The 17,073-nt window shown below is 38.5% G+C and overlaps 1 protein-coding gene across 37 annotated transcripts in view; it reads right to left on the minus strand.

Moving 5' to 3' along the window:
* ZBTB20 (zinc finger and BTB domain containing 20) overlaps nucleotides 1-17,073 on the minus strand; it is a 480,501-nt gene that overhangs the window by 436,267 nt on the left and 27,161 nt on the right. The gene's annotated exons all lie outside the window — the stretch shown is intronic.

The raw sequence follows: 17,073 nt of genomic DNA on the forward strand, positions 1-17,073 counted from the left end.
GGAGTGGAGCTAGGAACAAGCACTGGATGTCCATCGGCAGAACTCACCAGATAATAGGCAATGTTTGCTTACTGTCCAATGCTCTGTACCTTTGATTTTATTTGTCATATCCAGAGGATAAAAATCCAGAGGCAATCAGGCTGATGGTTTTTGTTTGGCTTCTTACACACAGAAACCAGCTAGGCACTTCTGATCTGAGTTCAGCCACCAAACTCATCTTCTAGTTGTGGGAGTGGAGATGAAAGCAGGATATTTCAATTAGGCTCGCTATAGAGATGATCTGGATCTGTGAATTAATTGAAGACCAAGAGGAACAGCTCCTGCATAACAGAGGCCATGGAATCTCACTCTGTAATTACAGTCAAGTTCAACTCCAAATCCAATAGAAACCAAAGGTGACCATTGCAGGCCCATCTCTAATCAGAAGTGGTTCTTTCCCTCACCACAAAGTGTAAAAAATCTTATGTTCCTTTCTAGTTCAAAAAGCCATTTGGGTTGAAAATGAACTGGTGTGAAAGATCTTTATTCCTTCATGGACAGGAACAAATTTTCCACTGTTACATGAAAAGACCAGAACAATGAAAGTATTGGGAAGGGAAGTTGGGGGCGGGGGGGGGGGGAGGAAAACTGTGCCTTTTTGGCAGCACTTACAGAACATTACTTAGGCTAGGTGGAGTCCTGCTGGGTTTAACCAACTGCTCAGATCCCCTGTAACATTTTACTGGCCCCCAGCTTTTACAGTGTACATCTCGGAGCATGACGAAAAAGCTTATATATACATTTATTTTAAAAGACACAAAACTCTTGAGCACACATCCAAAGCAGATCAATTGCCTTTGCAATATTCTCAGAACAAAATGTTCCACCAGCAGATCTGATAAGAAGAGCCAAAAAATGGAAAACACTTGCTACCAATTTATTGCAGTCACCCATAAACTATTACTAGAACATTATGTATTGGGGTTCAAGCCAGAAAGCTATTAAAGCGGACTGCACTAGTGTCTTTTCACTATGCTACTGAAGCATTAATAAGTCCTTAGAGAATTGTGTTTATGTTGAAAGAATCATCTTATAATCAAATTTTCACACACAAAAAACGCAGCTCTTTTTAGAATTACTGTGTGCCTTTGCTCTCACCCCCACATTGGCTAGTGTCTCCACAAATACCATCATTTTCTATGTTTCTGTCTGGCCCAAACCCTGATGTACATACTTCGTGTTCCAAGCTGGACAAATTTCAAGATAAATGGTGCTAATTGACAGTGTTAATGGGTGCAGGATGTACCACATCCCTTCCTCTGTTGTCTCTGCCTAAGTGTCTTTCCTACTCCTTACAGTCATTCTTTGTGCAAGGAGAAAAAGAGTTAAAAGATAATGCTAAAAGGGTATCATTACTTTTCTTCTTTTTTTTTTCCTCGACTTAGATACATAAATAATAAACATCCAGCGGTGTTCTATGGGACTGTGTTTCGAATCACTGTTACAGGAAAACCTCTAATGAATTACAGATCTCCTTTCCCATTTAAGAGAGAACACTGAAAACAGTGATATGCAGCAAGATGATGATTAACCCCATGACTTTTTTTTTTTTTACCCTAACAATTATGATTTTCATTTGAAAAGGTGTATGCTCTCTTTTCAGTTACTTTCCTGTGATAGTGCACAGGTGGAAAGCACATAAAAGAGCAGACCAAGCAGAATGATGGCAGTTTCTCTATCACTGGAAGCTCCTTAAAACAGTAAGTCCTAAAAGTTAAAATGAACTAGGCCAGCACGACAGACAGACTTCAGCTTCTACTTGAATTAAGTATATAAAGACCTAAAGTTCAAAGGAGGCAAAGTTCCAAGTCCTTTGTATGCATTTGTTCATATTATCCTAAGCAACTAGTTTAGCCAAGAGTTGAAATTTGCAGTTATTTCTTCTCATTATTATTAGTAGTATCATCATCACATAACTATTTCACCTATATCTCCACTTACAGTCCCAGACAGTGTAGGCTGTGTTACGATAACAAAATACCTTCTGTGATTTCTCTCTTCAATCCCTGGCATATCCTTATGATTTGAGAGTTCACCAGGGAAACTCTCCTGGCTGCTGACTAACTTGTAAACTGCTCTCACTGGGTACAAAAAGTTAAATTTCCATGCAAACAAGGAGAATCTTCAGCAATAAAATACCATTTTAGTGTCCATAACTACCTATTTTGTGAATTTGTTGGACAAATGTCATTGAATTTGATCAGACAGTACTGAGACAATTGACTTCAAACAGTCTGATTGGAAGAAATGTTAAGAACTTGCAGCTCTCACTGATGTCAATGGAAATCACAGAAACTTAGTACCTCCTTGACTTACAACAATAGTATACACACAGAAAAAGAAAAAAAGAAAAAAAAAAGGATAGCCAGTCAAATGTATCCCTCAAGTAACTTCACTTGATCCCACAGTGTTTTTTATCTCTTGATTAATGACTGTGGGATATATTGCTTTCTCAGGCAGCACATTTATGTGTGGAGCTTTTGTACTTGCTCGTGTAATTAGTTATATTCCAATCAAACTTACAACAAAAATAATAAGCAATCATTTCAACCTTCACTAGTGCACAGGACGCCAGAGAGTGATTTTGCAATAGATAAACAGACCAAATCTACAACTAAATCTCTCTCTGTAGTTTGCCTCTTCACAGCAGGCCTCAGGCTCTGCTGTCATCATGAGAGTCAATGAAATTTCCAGCTCAAGAGGTCCTTTTTGATTCTTCAAAGAACACAGAAACACGTGCTGGCATAACATGCCTGTGAGTTGTTTTAAGCGAGACCGTTAGCATAACGCTGAAACTGCCACTATGCCAGGGAGAGGAATGAAAAGGCATAAGCAGACAAATCTGCACCCCAAAAAGGCCTGGGAGGGTGCAGGTCTCAGGAGGAGATTTCATCTAGAGCCTATTCAGTGACTGAATTATTACACCTTCTACTTCAGCTCCATTAGTCCATATGCTTGCAAAAAAGTTGTCCACTGCTTCACTGAAAGGTTTACATTAAGGCAGAAGGTTGGTGCCCAAGAGAAATGTCCTAGATGGTGTCTACGCCTAAAAGCAAGATGTGCCTAATATGATTTTTCTGTAAAGGGAAACTGAAGTATGGTATTAATAAAAAATAAACGATGTTAACTTATGTTAAATCTTTCTTCTCCAAAAATACACAAATGAAAAAACCCTACCCATCAGTACTAATGCACAAGCAAGTCCTCTCCATCTGCCAAATATGTAGGTCATTTCAATGAGTGACAGAGACAAAAAGGCCTGATTTTAATTCACGAAATATTCCTGCTAATAGCAAAGTTATTGAGACATCTGTTAAAAGCCTGACCTGTTACAACAGGGGGATATCTAAAATGACTGAAATTTCTATTTAAACTAATGCTACACTGTTTTATTGGGCATTTTAAAGAGGTACTGCAATTAACGAAAACATTATATAAATTAGAAACAGGCCCACAATAATCCTCCAGATAAAATCTAGTGCTGTCTTCTATCGCTCCGGTATGAGCTTTTATTTGCATGTGCACTATTTGTATATATTACAATATAGCAGTTATAAAAAATATCTAAGAGTCATAGCAGCCCTGTTTAAAGTTTGGCAAGGAATAGTTGGCAGACTTTAAAAAAAAAAAAAAAAAAAGAAGAAGAAGAAAATATGTTTCATACCCTGTATGTAATTGAACATTCTTCAAATTCCTCTAATGGAAATGTCAATACCATGGAAATCCTTGAAACACGGACACAGATAGATAAATGTGACTGAAGCCAAACACCTCCACCCAGAATGAATAATGAGCCTTCAAACAAACAAACAAACATACTTAATGATGAACTACCCATCCAATTACACTAACAAAATTAAGCTTTTGCTTTTGGGGTAGTGGTGAGGTAAACAGAGGGAGATGGAAGATGCAGAACAAAAGCTGTCGTGAGGACTGCTCAGCAGGTGTAAGGTACGGACAGGATCTCAGCATGGTCAGCACGCAAGGAAAGGGAGGACCCTCCAAGACAGGTCCTCTGAAATCGTGTACAGGACTGAGACCTAAGTCATAATGAAGATAATGACTATTCTGCTATTGCCTTCAACAGAACAGGACCAATGACTTGGTTTCTTTTTATATTAGATGATATATGAGAAGATGCATTACAAACGTGGCAATTATCTTGATCTCGGAGGCGGGATGCTGCTTCAGGAGCTCTCACTCAATGCTCTTCTTCACATTGTCTCGCTCCCAAAAGCCAGTGTCAGAAAAGATGAGCCACAGAGATAGGAGTTACAGTGAGGGGCAGAAGTTGCAAGTTTCCGTTGCACTTCCTAAGAAAACACTCAACACAACATTTCAACTCCAAAATAAAGTGAAACCTGAATATATATCAGCATTGCTTCTCTTTCTTCCCCATGTCCCGGTTACCCACAAGATGTGACGTGCCCACACAAAAGGAAGTTGTAGGACTTTCTGCAGGGCTCCTACTGCTACAGATGCCTTGTGGACTAATGAAATACTGAAGTGCACACCACCAAATGCATAAATAACCAAGTATAACTGAGTAACAGTTCCTCAAAAAGCTGCCAAAAGCCTTTGAATGATAATACAGGATAAAATACAACTCTGAAAGTTTACCACTAGAACACTTATGTCTTTTATATTTAGTTCAAGCTTTCCTTTTTTCTGAATCTAAAAATGCTGGGTAGCAGATCAATATAATCTCATCAAAAATGCAATCCTGTTTATAAGAAAAAACTCAAACACATCATTATTTAAAAAGTGTGGGTCAGCCAAGATAAACTCAATACCTATGACAAAAATACTAGCATGTGCAGAAAATATAAGGTCTAATATATGCTCCTCCACCATTACAAGATATAACACATACCCTCAACATACATTTAAGTCATAACATACAGTGACTTGATGTACCACCCATGTAAAATCTAGTCCTTTTTAAATAAAATTAGCTAGGCAGAGATCTGGGTTTTGCTGCTGCTCCTAAGATGCTCTACGAATGTTCAGAGTTTTATAAACATGTCTTCATTTTTTCCCCTCTCACAGTCTTTATTTTACCACTTTTCTTATTGCTTTTTCCTTCTTCTGTAGCTGTGTGAGATATCAACATACAATGTGAAATACATATACCAGGGAGACAAAGTGCCTCAACCAAAGGCCTATCAAACATACAATATACAGATTTTTTTCTTCAGCATTCAGCTATGAAAGCACTACACACGGCTAACAATAGTAAGAAAGAAAAGTGATGATTTTAAGCTGCCACTCTCCCCTTGCAAACAACGTTCTTGACTTCTCCAGTCCCATAATTCTGAATTCTCAGTGCAATTCTAATAACCTCTTAATTGTACTTTTGAATGGAGTATAAACACACTTTAACAAAGCAAAAGAGCAGCAAACAGTGTCTAGATGAGTTACCTTCTACTTTGGTAAGGTCAAGGGATTTTTTTGCATTATTTAATTCCTCTTTCCAAATTCATGTTCTTTTGGTGCAGACAGTGGTTTCAGGGAAAATTCTTAAAATCCTACTTAACTAGGATCAAATAAATATCACTGAAGAAGCACAATGGTGCCTTTGCTTGTAGTCATTATGAAATGGACACTAGGAAAAGAAAATGATCTATTCAGAAGTGTGTAAATATCTCATCACTAATTTCAATACTGTAATATATACAGACATTCATACAATGCCAATCAATATTGCATGCTCTAAAACTAGTTACAGTTTTTATTCCTGTGTATTAAGTATTTTTTATTGTTTCTACTGGTAGGAGGGTCAGAGTAGGGAACAAGGTAACAGTATTACTTCTGAATGGTGGTCTAAAGAGAAGAGGTGAAAGTGCACTACAGACTTCACAAACTAATCCTCAGGCTAGGCTGAATATGAAGCAGACGTGGCACAGCACTGTTTGTGACTGGCCCAGTATCCCCCACTTTGCCTGCTACAGCACTAGCACCATACCAACATTCCCAGCCCCAACCCCTGTATGTTAAATATGGGTCAGAGCATGGTTCACACAACACTGCATGCTCTAAAATTTTGATGCTTCAGCATCTTCTAGAACAGATCTAATTTCCCCCCTGTTCCATGAAACTTTACAGTTTCATTTTTTCCCATTCTGCGTCACAACAGAACAAAGATCTCCCGAGCCTTTCATGAAAAACTAAGAAAGATAAAAAAGATACAGGTTTTCACCTGAGACACATGAGGCTCAGAGAAAAGACCTTAGTCAAATAAAAGATTTCAACATGGTTGTTCTCCATCTGGGGCAAAGGGACTTGATCTAAGGCAGCTGACCATTCTGAAAGTATTCTCAAAGTTTCCATTACTTTGGCCAGGCAATTTTTTGATGAATGCTATAAAACCCAGGAAATTGTTAATAAAATTTGGTAAAACCTCTTAAAAACTCCAAAACCAAATGTAATCTCTACTAGTGTCAACATTACTGCATACGATGATTAAATATCACTTTCTCTGATGTATTTGCACACACTTGTTTGCAAGTCCTTTTGCTGTCTACTGAGCTTCACTGGAAAAGTGAATAAATTTCAAGGGAAGCATGATGATGATGATGATTATTATTATTATTTTTTAATAGGAAAGAAGCTCTAAATGGAGGAGAGAGGTCCAAGTGGATCTCCAGATGGTGTAGGAGCCCCCCAGCTGGCCTCAGTATAAATACATGGAGATTTAAGCAGAAACCTAAGAGGTGCCTAACCTTTAGGTACCTCTGAAATATTGCACGTTTATATTGGGCCTGATGTTATTAAGGGTAATTCAGAAGTTCTCACTTCTGCACCAAAAGTTGGAACAACACCAGGGCTTTGGAGGTGGATTTCCACCAGATCCAATTTCTCCCATGTGCATTCACTTCAGAGGGATTCAGTGGAGCAAAGCAGAGATCAAGTCCTCTGATTTAGGCTTCAAATAACAGGACTGAAATCTCAATTCTTTTCTGGCTTCTTGAAAATTAAAGCCTGGGGGTGCAGAGAGAAGATGGAGAAAATCAAGACCTTAAACTTTACATTCCCATTTTGCCTCACATCTTGGAGGAATTATGGGGCCTCCAGTAACCTGCATCCTGCCCTGACTTTTGCAGGTACTGGAGATTTCTTCCTATTTTCAGTATTTTTGTTTCAGAAAAGATAAGAAGACAAGTTTCAATTTCCTGTTTCCCCTCTTCTTTCACAGCCAAAAGATGATTCCAACAATAGTGCCTGACCATATCCCACTGCCCTCCAGATGTCACCTGGAAGGGAAATGACCATTCCTGGTCTGGATCTTTTCCCTTTTACACCAAGTTCATGGCATTTTTACTCAAGAAGGCCTTTTATTGGAAAGAACTCTTTTCAAGGTACAAAACAGACCAGTGAAGTTCAAATCTTTGTCAAGATGAGAATTCTTCTCAGGTTCCACTAGACAAACATGTGGTGCTTTAATGTATAAACACAGAAACCTCACTTCACTACAAACAAGACTTAAGATTTTATTTTATTTTTTTCCGTGAGAGAGAAGAGTATAAAAGATTTCCAAACTGGCTGTGATAGATCTCTCCACAACAGTGGAGTAATGCAGTATACGCTAATAGTTTGTCATAAGAAAAGAATGATCGATACTCGGGGCACCAGCCATAGGCTGTGGAGAATTGGGTTCATCCATAGACCCTGAACATATGCTGTTACGTTTAGCAAGTGGAAATCTTACCATGCTCCAGTTCCACATCTAAATTGAAGTTCTGATAGTAAACATGAGGCCAAGGGTTCTAGCTCGGCTGGTTTATTTATCTCTACTTGGATTATTCTAACACAGCTGGTTTATTCGCATTTTAAAAACATAGTTTTAGCTTAAAAGATAAGGTGATGGGTTTGGTTTTGTTTTTTTGTTTGTTTGGTTGTTTTTTGCTTAGTTTTTGTTTGGTTGGTTGGTTTTAGTTTTTTGTTTTCAGTTATATGGAATTAAATTTATGGCAGTATCCAGCAGCCTTCTGTTTAAAGTTACCCTCATTACAAAACCCATTTTCAGGTAATTTGGGGTGAGGGGATGGGGGAAGATACATCTGATGCTTTAAATTATGCAGGGATGGAATCTTCATACAATCTGTCAGACCTGATGAGTATTTTGAAATGCTTTTCGTGTTAAAAAATAGAGTAGTTTTGGATGATGTTTATGCTGTACTGAACAAAAGCTACAGGATATGTGCATAGAAGATATTTTTCTCATCTTTACCTCTCTCGGTGTTTTAGGGAACTGTAGGGCTAGAAATGAAGGGCTTAACACTGGTTTCATTGCCTCCAAAGTTGGAGAACTTTAAATACTGTGCTGATCATAAAATAAGCATTTCAACAGTTTCTTAAAGTAGAAAAGGCTTTCAGGGAATGGAATGCAAAGAGAAAACACAGGATGCTGGAAAGCAGCATGGAGAAAACCAGATTGAAAAGATTTAACCTGAAGTATTTCTACATTTATTTTTTTTATTTGCATTTTTGAGCCTTAATCTTCAGACCTAAAGCTTCCAAAACTTTCAGAGTACTTTAAGGTCTCTGGAATACAGTCTGCCAGCCTGAATCCACAGCTTTTGTCCTTTTCACCCGTTTTCCTTCCAACACCACTACTATCCCACACATAATAACTAAAACCAAACCCACCTAATCCATCAAGTTGGGTTTGATTTACACAGAAAAAAAAATAAAAAAAAAATCTCTGAGTATCAGACACTTCTATTTCCAAACTTCAGACCAAAAATACAAAGTTAGACCTTAATGTGGTCTTATTGTAGACTTAAAACTGGCTGGTTTTGGTTAAAAGCAACTACAATGAAATTTAAGATATTAGAAGAAGTTACATGATAGAAACCACTAGGGGTTGGATTGTGCTGAATTTTTACTTGCATTTATTAAATATTTCCAAAGAAAGAGAGCGTTATGCCTTCCAAAGGAAGCCATTAATGAACACTCAACCTAGTCTAAGAAACAGAAAGATGGCAAGTAAAAAAGCAACTATGATCATAGCATCAATCAAATTCTCTTTGCCCTTTCACAGGCGAGACCCAAGACCATAAACAAAAGTGATGTGCATGGGCCAGCACAGAAACCTCACATTTTGATTCAGCCCTACCAGGCAGTTTCTCAGCAAGCATAAATCATCACAGACAATGGGAGCATGCTGACAGCAAGCATCTGATTATTTGGCCATCTATTTTGTCCTGAACGATGCTGCAATCAGAGACTCCACAGAGGAAAGTACAGCTTCCATTTGCTCACAAACTCGCTAGTGCAGTATACTTTTTACAGTGAGCAGAGAAGTCTTCAAGTCTTCATTTAACTTCAGTGGAGAATCCAAAATGGTGGCAGAGTGCCTCAGTAACGTCAAAACGAATGTGCTCACAGGCATTTTTAAAGTTGATGAGATCTGCTGCTGTTATGCCTTCTTGATGAAGGAACACAACAAAGAACAGCGCACAAGAATGCCAATTCCAAGTTCACATTTGGCACAGAAGAGAACTAATTACTATTTTCACTTCAACAGGATCTTTAGTGTCATCAACCCAGTCTATACCATTCTTAGCTAAAACTACTTGAAGACAAGGGGAATATCCTACTCCCCTTCATCAGGCAATTAGTTTTGGGTCACAGAGACAGTGTCTGCACAATGACACAAAACAGTTTTAAAACAAAAGAACCCCAGACCAACCCTGGTTCCTAAGCTTACACAACAAAGACTAGCTCAAATCTACACAGTGCAGAGCTAATGTCTCTCTTTCCAGCAGTCTAGTCTTGGACAGAATTAGTTGAGAAAGTACAAAGCAGAGACAGGCGAAGAGCTAGCAGGTGAACTGCATGGATGACCATGAATCAGGTGTTTAAACTCACCTCCTTGCCCTCTCTCATTTAGGAGAACAAATCATCCGCAATATACAATTTCCAAAATTTGACTTAAAAGATGTTACTTAGGCATCAACAACTCATTTTCAAAAGCGACTTTGGGTAGTTCTGATCCTAAGGTAAACCAAGCCTCACAGAACTGCAGAGGACATTATGTCCTAATTGGATGATCCACTACTGAAACTGGATTGTAAGAACTTCAGGCATGATTGAATCTTTAATTGAAATACTGAGCTGACATTCGAGAAAGATAAAATAAATGTGTACAAATAGGAAACAATTACTGAGTTAAGCTTCTGGGAGAGAAAATGTAAGGAGGTTTCTAATGCAGGGTAGGCAGATACAGGTAAATAAGAGCCAACTGAGAAAACCCTTTCAAGCACAAACTTTATCTACTACCTGACAGATAATATTGTTCTTCTGGGACTACTGGAAAACCTTCACTTATTGAAAGTGGTAACGCTACTGAGCTTTCCATCTCAACTGCCCAATATCATGCCATCCTCAATCTATCTGTCACACAGAATTCAGTTACCAGTAAAGATCATCAAAAACTTCTAAAAAATACACTACTGAGTGCTGTGATTTTACAGTTCTGAGGCAGTCTGCAAACCCAAGCAGGCTGACAATGCTGTGTCCCCACTGATCAATGCTGGCAAAGCAAGTTGTAAGACAGAGCAAGTTGTAAGACAAAGTTCAGCTTCTGTCCCAAATAAACCTCTGCAGGGGAAAAAATTAACTAAATAAAAAAGTTTAAAGAGTATTTTGATCTGGAGTCATCATTCTGTATTCAATTCCGGTTTATGTAATGCCTTCTTCCCTCCACACCCCAACTTTCTTCTTTCTTTTTTTTAATCTCTGGAAAATGGAGTTTAGGTATAGCTATCTATTATTCTTGCTCATCCATACCATCTATACCAAAAGACTATGGAGTTACAATGTCCAGAGAAGACACTGAAAGCTTTTAAAATTACCAAGAAATCAAGTGCAACGTACAGTTCTGTTGACTGGTCTGGATTAACTCCCCAAAGTGGCTGATAGAAAGACATGAGAATCCTTCCAAGAGGTTAAAACCTGTAGCTAATAAAAGTAGCTGCAATATGAAAAAGTGGGCTCTTCTCCCTTTAAATCACAGCCCATAGAGGCACTGAAGTAAATCCCTTAATCTCTTTTTAAGTAGCTATTTTATCCAGACTTCCTCTGTGGTTTATACCCTCAAAGTATCCACACCACAACTCAAGAACCGCCTGAGCAAGGAGCTGCAAGTTCCTTTTCTTCAAAAACCATATATAACAATTAAAAAAAAAAAAAAAAAAGAAAAGAGAGAAAGAGAGAGAGACAGAGAGAGACCCACTAAGATGAGTTTGGCCTTCCTGATCTTTTAACTCTTCATCCAAGACCATGCTTCAAAAGAAATATTCACCACTTTTAAAACCACCTTCACATACTCACTGAGGCATGACAATGATTAAAACACTTTATGATTTCATGTTGTACAAGTACATATCAGATCATGAATCTGTTCTGATCCTTGTACCAATTTATGGATGACAAATGCTGAACAGAGATTCTAAAGCCTCAAGTCTGTATCCATGGACAAGTTTCTGTATTCTTCACCACAATGTTCAGTAGAGCATTGGGCACATCCAAAGAGATTTGTCAAGAGTCAGTCTACAGGAACGAAACTGACTTGCTTTGGGATTTCTAGCAAGTTTAGGTGGATTGAGATGCAACCTTATAAGTCTAAATCTCCTAGCCATTTGCTCAAGTTGAATTGAAGGAAAACCTCAGAAAAAAACGTTCAGAAGAAAGGTTCAATAATGTGTTAAATGGTAACAATGTTCCTTGGGGAAAACCAGGAAGGTGTATTGAAGATGTTGGACCATGATTTCCTCAAACAAGCACAGTTCCACAACATCATGTTTTCATGTTCAGCTCATTGAACTATAACCTAAAAGGTGCTGGATTATGAAGGTGGAAGCATTCACTTACAGTCTTCAATTTACTGAGGACATCAAATGGAGGACATTAATGAGGACATCATTTTTCATTTGCTTATATATATTTTTATACAACACTTTGCATTTTCACAGACCCTTACAAACATTAACTAACGATCAAAATCCTCACCGGGAGGTAAGTGGCATTATCTACACATTACAGATGGGAGATGCCATGCAGAACAGTTGGGTAATGCATCTAAGACCACAGAGGAAGTCCTATTGATGCCAAGAGGAGCATATCCTTGCCCCCAAGACTCCCATTCACATCACACCTCTCCAATTACATACTAGACAATTACATACTAGACAGGTCTCTTCATCTGATAAAAAAGTCAGTCCTATCTTTCAGTTTTGATGAATAATAATTTGCTGTAGATGTTGACGGCATTTACCTTGCAATCTAGATGATTCCACTAACTCAGCACAGGAAACTCCACTGCAGTGTTGAAGGTTACAAACTGAAGTGTAAGATTTTAAGGAACATGCCAGAGAGGCAGATGGTTATACAGTAATGAAAGGAGAGCAATATAAACTAATACCACATTCTACAATCTCCTTCCTTGTTTAGACATATGCACCATGACTATTTACTAAACCCATCGCACATCTTTACATTTCATCATCTGCATCAGCTCTGAATTTTTTTGTGTTTGTTTTTGCTTAAATAAAGATAAACAGAAATCTTCACACCTGGTGCTCACATTTAAAGTCACAACACAGACAAAGAACCACTCATGAACTGGGAGAGAGACACTTGGTAGCTGAATTATGGGTTCCCATAACATTTCATTCGTTTGGTTAATGCATTTCTTTGAACTTTTCTGTCCTAAGTGCACAGGATATATGAGCATATCATCACTTTCATGACAGCCCAAATCACACACTTTCCATAGCAGTAGATTGACATGTCACAGAGAGTGTGATTAGGAGGTCATCAGAGTACACAAAGCACCAGATTAAAGCTCAAAACCAAGACATATTTGTTCCTTTGGTTATTAAAAAAAAAGATCAGCAGAGGAAAAAAGCCCTGTTGTAATTGAAAAATATGAGGCTCGATATATTGTTGAAAATACTGTTGTGCAAGGCTCTTGGATTTTTTTAAGCCAATGGTATGGTTTTTATGAAAGCAAAAATATGCATTTATTATAAAGTGGCCTCTACTTGTATTGGTATCAACTTGTCAGGCCAGTAAGATCTTCTGCTGCACAAAACTCTTTAAAAAAATCAGCAGAAGGATGAGTACAAGTTTCTAGCTTTGAGATCTTTTTGATTCTGTCTGTAGATCACATTGCCAGCTACCTTACAAAAAAGCTGTTGATTCTTTGGATCCCCAAAATTCTCTCAACTATAGCCCAATATGATCCATCTTCTGCTTTTTTCATACAGGAATCTAAGTCTGCCAGCTTGCTATTCCTTTCTGAGAAAAGTCATAAGAAGGAAGGAAAGCAGGCAAGCCATCATAAAATACCACTGATGTCCAGGAAATGCCAGCCTAACAGCTGTCACAACAAATGGACTTCAAAGTCACGGCAAAAAAATTAACAATTGTCCTTTCTAACACTGTATCATTAATGAAAAACTTTATGAGAACCATAACCAACTTAAGAAGGAGAAGGAAGAAGTGAAAAGAAAGGGTAGGCCAGGAGTTATTTCTTTTTCTTTGTATGTTTTCATTTGTTTTTTGTTACTTTGTTTTCCTATTTTTAAGGATAGATCCAAACGCCCACATTCTCCAGAATGTCCTTGATTAAAATCTTCAAGAAAGTTATCATTCATGCCACCTCTAACCTTACGTGTTCATGCTGCAAATTTTCAAGGAAAAATGCTTCCATCACGTCCTTGGTGCTAGTACTCAAGGATGCGCCTTTCTCATGAGCTCTGAAAATCTTAAAACCCCTTGTCTCCTTGAAGGAAGTAAACGGATGTCTGCTAAGCACTTAGGTTTACATAACATTTCTTCCCCCTTATTTATTGAAAACAAATCTTTTTTAAAAGCTCTCCACATTTTGAGAACACGGAATGCTTTCTTTCCTTTTTTTTTTCCCCTCTTTTTTTAAAAAGTATTTTTGGCAAAGTATGTTTTTGATTATTTAAAGATAATCTCTATTCTAAATTGCATCTGACTCACATAACCTCCATACTTTAGAAACCACAACAGAAGTGCCATATATTAGTTATAAATGAATAGGGAGTGAGTCAGTGAATAGTTAAGGACATTCCACGGAAATGCATGAGCTGCATACTAAGTTTTTAGAAAAATATTCAATTTCATTTTTAGAATTAACAGTATAGGTTACTTGGAACAAAGGAAAAACTCCTTTTTTAATTCCCAGATGCAATGTCTTTTGTTTTCCTTATGGATCTTTGTCTACTATATAAAGAGAACTTTAGTGAAGGGATAGAAACATTGATGTTTTCAGAGAAAGAATAAACACAACTCATACATACTAAAGGATTTCTTTAATTAAGACTTTTTTCTTTTTTTTTTTAACTCTTTCACCAGGAATAGCTCATTCTTTGGCTTTTGCAAGGCCATCTTACAATATTCTAGCTTAGATAAATGACTTTAAGGAAATTACATGCTTTTCTCTAGCTCCTAGTTCAAGTCTGCTTATGTTCAGTGCTTTAAGTAGTTAAAAAACAACATCAACAACAATAACAACAGTTGATACTTCTACTTGCCAAGGCTTGTATTCTAAGCAATGTCCTCACACTGAATACATGAAGAAGTTCATTAAATACTAACTGAAGTTTTCCATGCATTGTCATGTTTGCAGATCCACAGTGGGGAGTCATGCCCCTTACTGAATGCATCCCAGATCCAGTAAGTGTGGTCTAAATAACTACACAGAAACCCTACATAGGGGACATGAGACAAACAGAATTCTTACAGCACAGGATTATGGCTATAAAAATCATAATAACTCAAATTCTATCAAACCCATAGCTTTTGTCTGAAAAACCACTGCTTTCAGGATCAAAATCTGACAAATAAAACACTCACTACAGATGAACCTAAGAAAAAGGTTTGCCATTCCAACTTAAAGCCAGAAAAGTTGACTGGACCATAACACGAGCATAAACTTAAACGTGATGTGGGAACATATCTGGGATAGGGCTTTAGCATTTCTGACAGCCATAATTCATTTCCAGAAAAGCCACCAACCACGTGGGTGCTAAGCATGCTGGAGGATCCCAGCACAAAGCTAGGCGAGAAAACAACAACAACAACACGTGGTAGGGAATTTCTCGGTGGATCTATGTGTACGAAAACCAAAGGCTTGCAATAATCTTTCCCACTCCCTCCCCTGACCTGGCCTGCACTGGGTGTCTGGATGGAAAATGCAGGTCAAGTTCCAACACAATCATCCAGCCACGTCCTGGCCATTCCCTGCAGACTAGGGGTAGGCAGTCAATGAATCTCCAAAATACCAAAAGAGAACAGTATAAGTCAGTTATCAGGCTCACATTAAACAGCAGGGACTAAAAAGGCCGATGCTTGTAGCCAGTATTCTGCAGGCATATCCCAAGCTCAAGCACGGCTCTGGGACAGACGTGCCTTGACCCAAAGCTGCTGGTTGTGGACCCTTGTCTTTTTTCCAACCCGCTCATCTGTCAGTACCACACAGGAAAAGTTCAGGGTTCAAAAACAAGTCCACCCACCTATACCCTATACCTTTGGCTCACAGCAATAGTAAGCAATCTGCTCTGTGTATGACAGCTTGGGACAGCAGCTCTTGTAGCTGAGTACCTAAATAAAGAACCCCTGGGCAGGATACTAGTAACTAGTCTTAAATTAACAGATGTTTTCTATACGTGATAAAATAAGGATATCCACAAATGAGACAGGTGTGGGAGAGCCTAGACCCCTTCCCACTTAATCCCCATAGAAAATAAAATTTAAAAAAAGGCAAAAAAGTGTCCACCCACACAACCAATGCGGATCTTTTCGCCTCTTCTCAGATGGAGATATACACTCCCCTGATATCTCTGCCAATAAAACCACAAGGAGGAGCGAAACTTAATGAGATATAAAAATATAACTGGATTCCTTTTTGTATCATTTGCTGTTTTTATTTTTGGACTGTTTACACACTGAGGTGACATGATCTGTAGCAACACAGCACAACCCTAAAACCCAGCATCCCTCTCTGCAACACTTGCTCGAGAGTGTCCAGCCTGCCTACTGAAGCTAACAGTGGCTGATGTTGCAGAAGCAGACCATCCAAACTCTGAAAATGAAATGCAACAGATAAAAGGATAAAATAATTCTTATTCTTCAGGGCTTAGCCTCCAGCTGGCCACGTGTGCCAGAAAGGCAAGGATGGGAAGGGCACTTCCCAAGGGGATGACTGGGGCAGACAGCCCAGCATTTTCAATCGGAAAGATAACAGTTCTAGCAAGTCTGAGGAAAACAGCTATTGCTTTCTATCACATAACTTTAAGAGAACAGTTTTCAAAAGCCCAAGGACTAATCGGTCATGGCAAAACTTCACATGCTGCCCACAAAGTCTGTAATGGTTCTTTACTTCTATAATCAAAAATCAGCCCCCCTCCTAAACCTTCCCCGACTGTCTTTGTCTGTGGCCTCTGTCTGACCAACTGGTCTCAGTTTGCCCGGCCAGCTGCTTTTATACAAAGCAGAACAAAGTGCTTTTATCAAATCAAAAATCCCAGACTAGCAAACTAAATGACATTTTCAAATACATCTGGTTCACCTGGTGCAATTTCCCCCTCCGCTCCCAGTGATTTACAGACAATGTAGGATTACCAAAGTTGGGAATGCTCCCAGGTTTATATCTGGAGTATTTTAAAGAATGGCATTTGGTTTTCTTTCTTCTGTACACGCCAGTGAAGTAGGACCTTCTTAAACTGAGCCACGCCAGAATTGAAATATTCCAGCCCCCTAATATCACACAAGCTTAAAGGCCTATCCCCAGATGCGTGATCAGAGTTGTCCAGCAAATCTAAAGCCACAAATATAAAAGCCTTATATTACACGGAAAACCCTTTAATACAGTCAGCTACAGAACACATGCAACATGGGTACTGCTCTGAAGTTGGAAGCAAGCACTATTTATACTGCAACAGAGAGCAAGTTCGGTCTTAACAGGAGGGATGCCAGCTTCCCAAGCTGGCATGCATG

Source organism: Anser cygnoides, chromosome 1 (genome assembly GCF_040182565.1).
Source record: "Anser cygnoides isolate HZ-2024a breed goose chromosome 1, Taihu_goose_T2T_genome, whole genome shotgun sequence".
NCBI classification, from domain to species: Eukaryota; Metazoa; Chordata; class Aves; order Anseriformes; family Anatidae; genus Anser; species Anser cygnoides.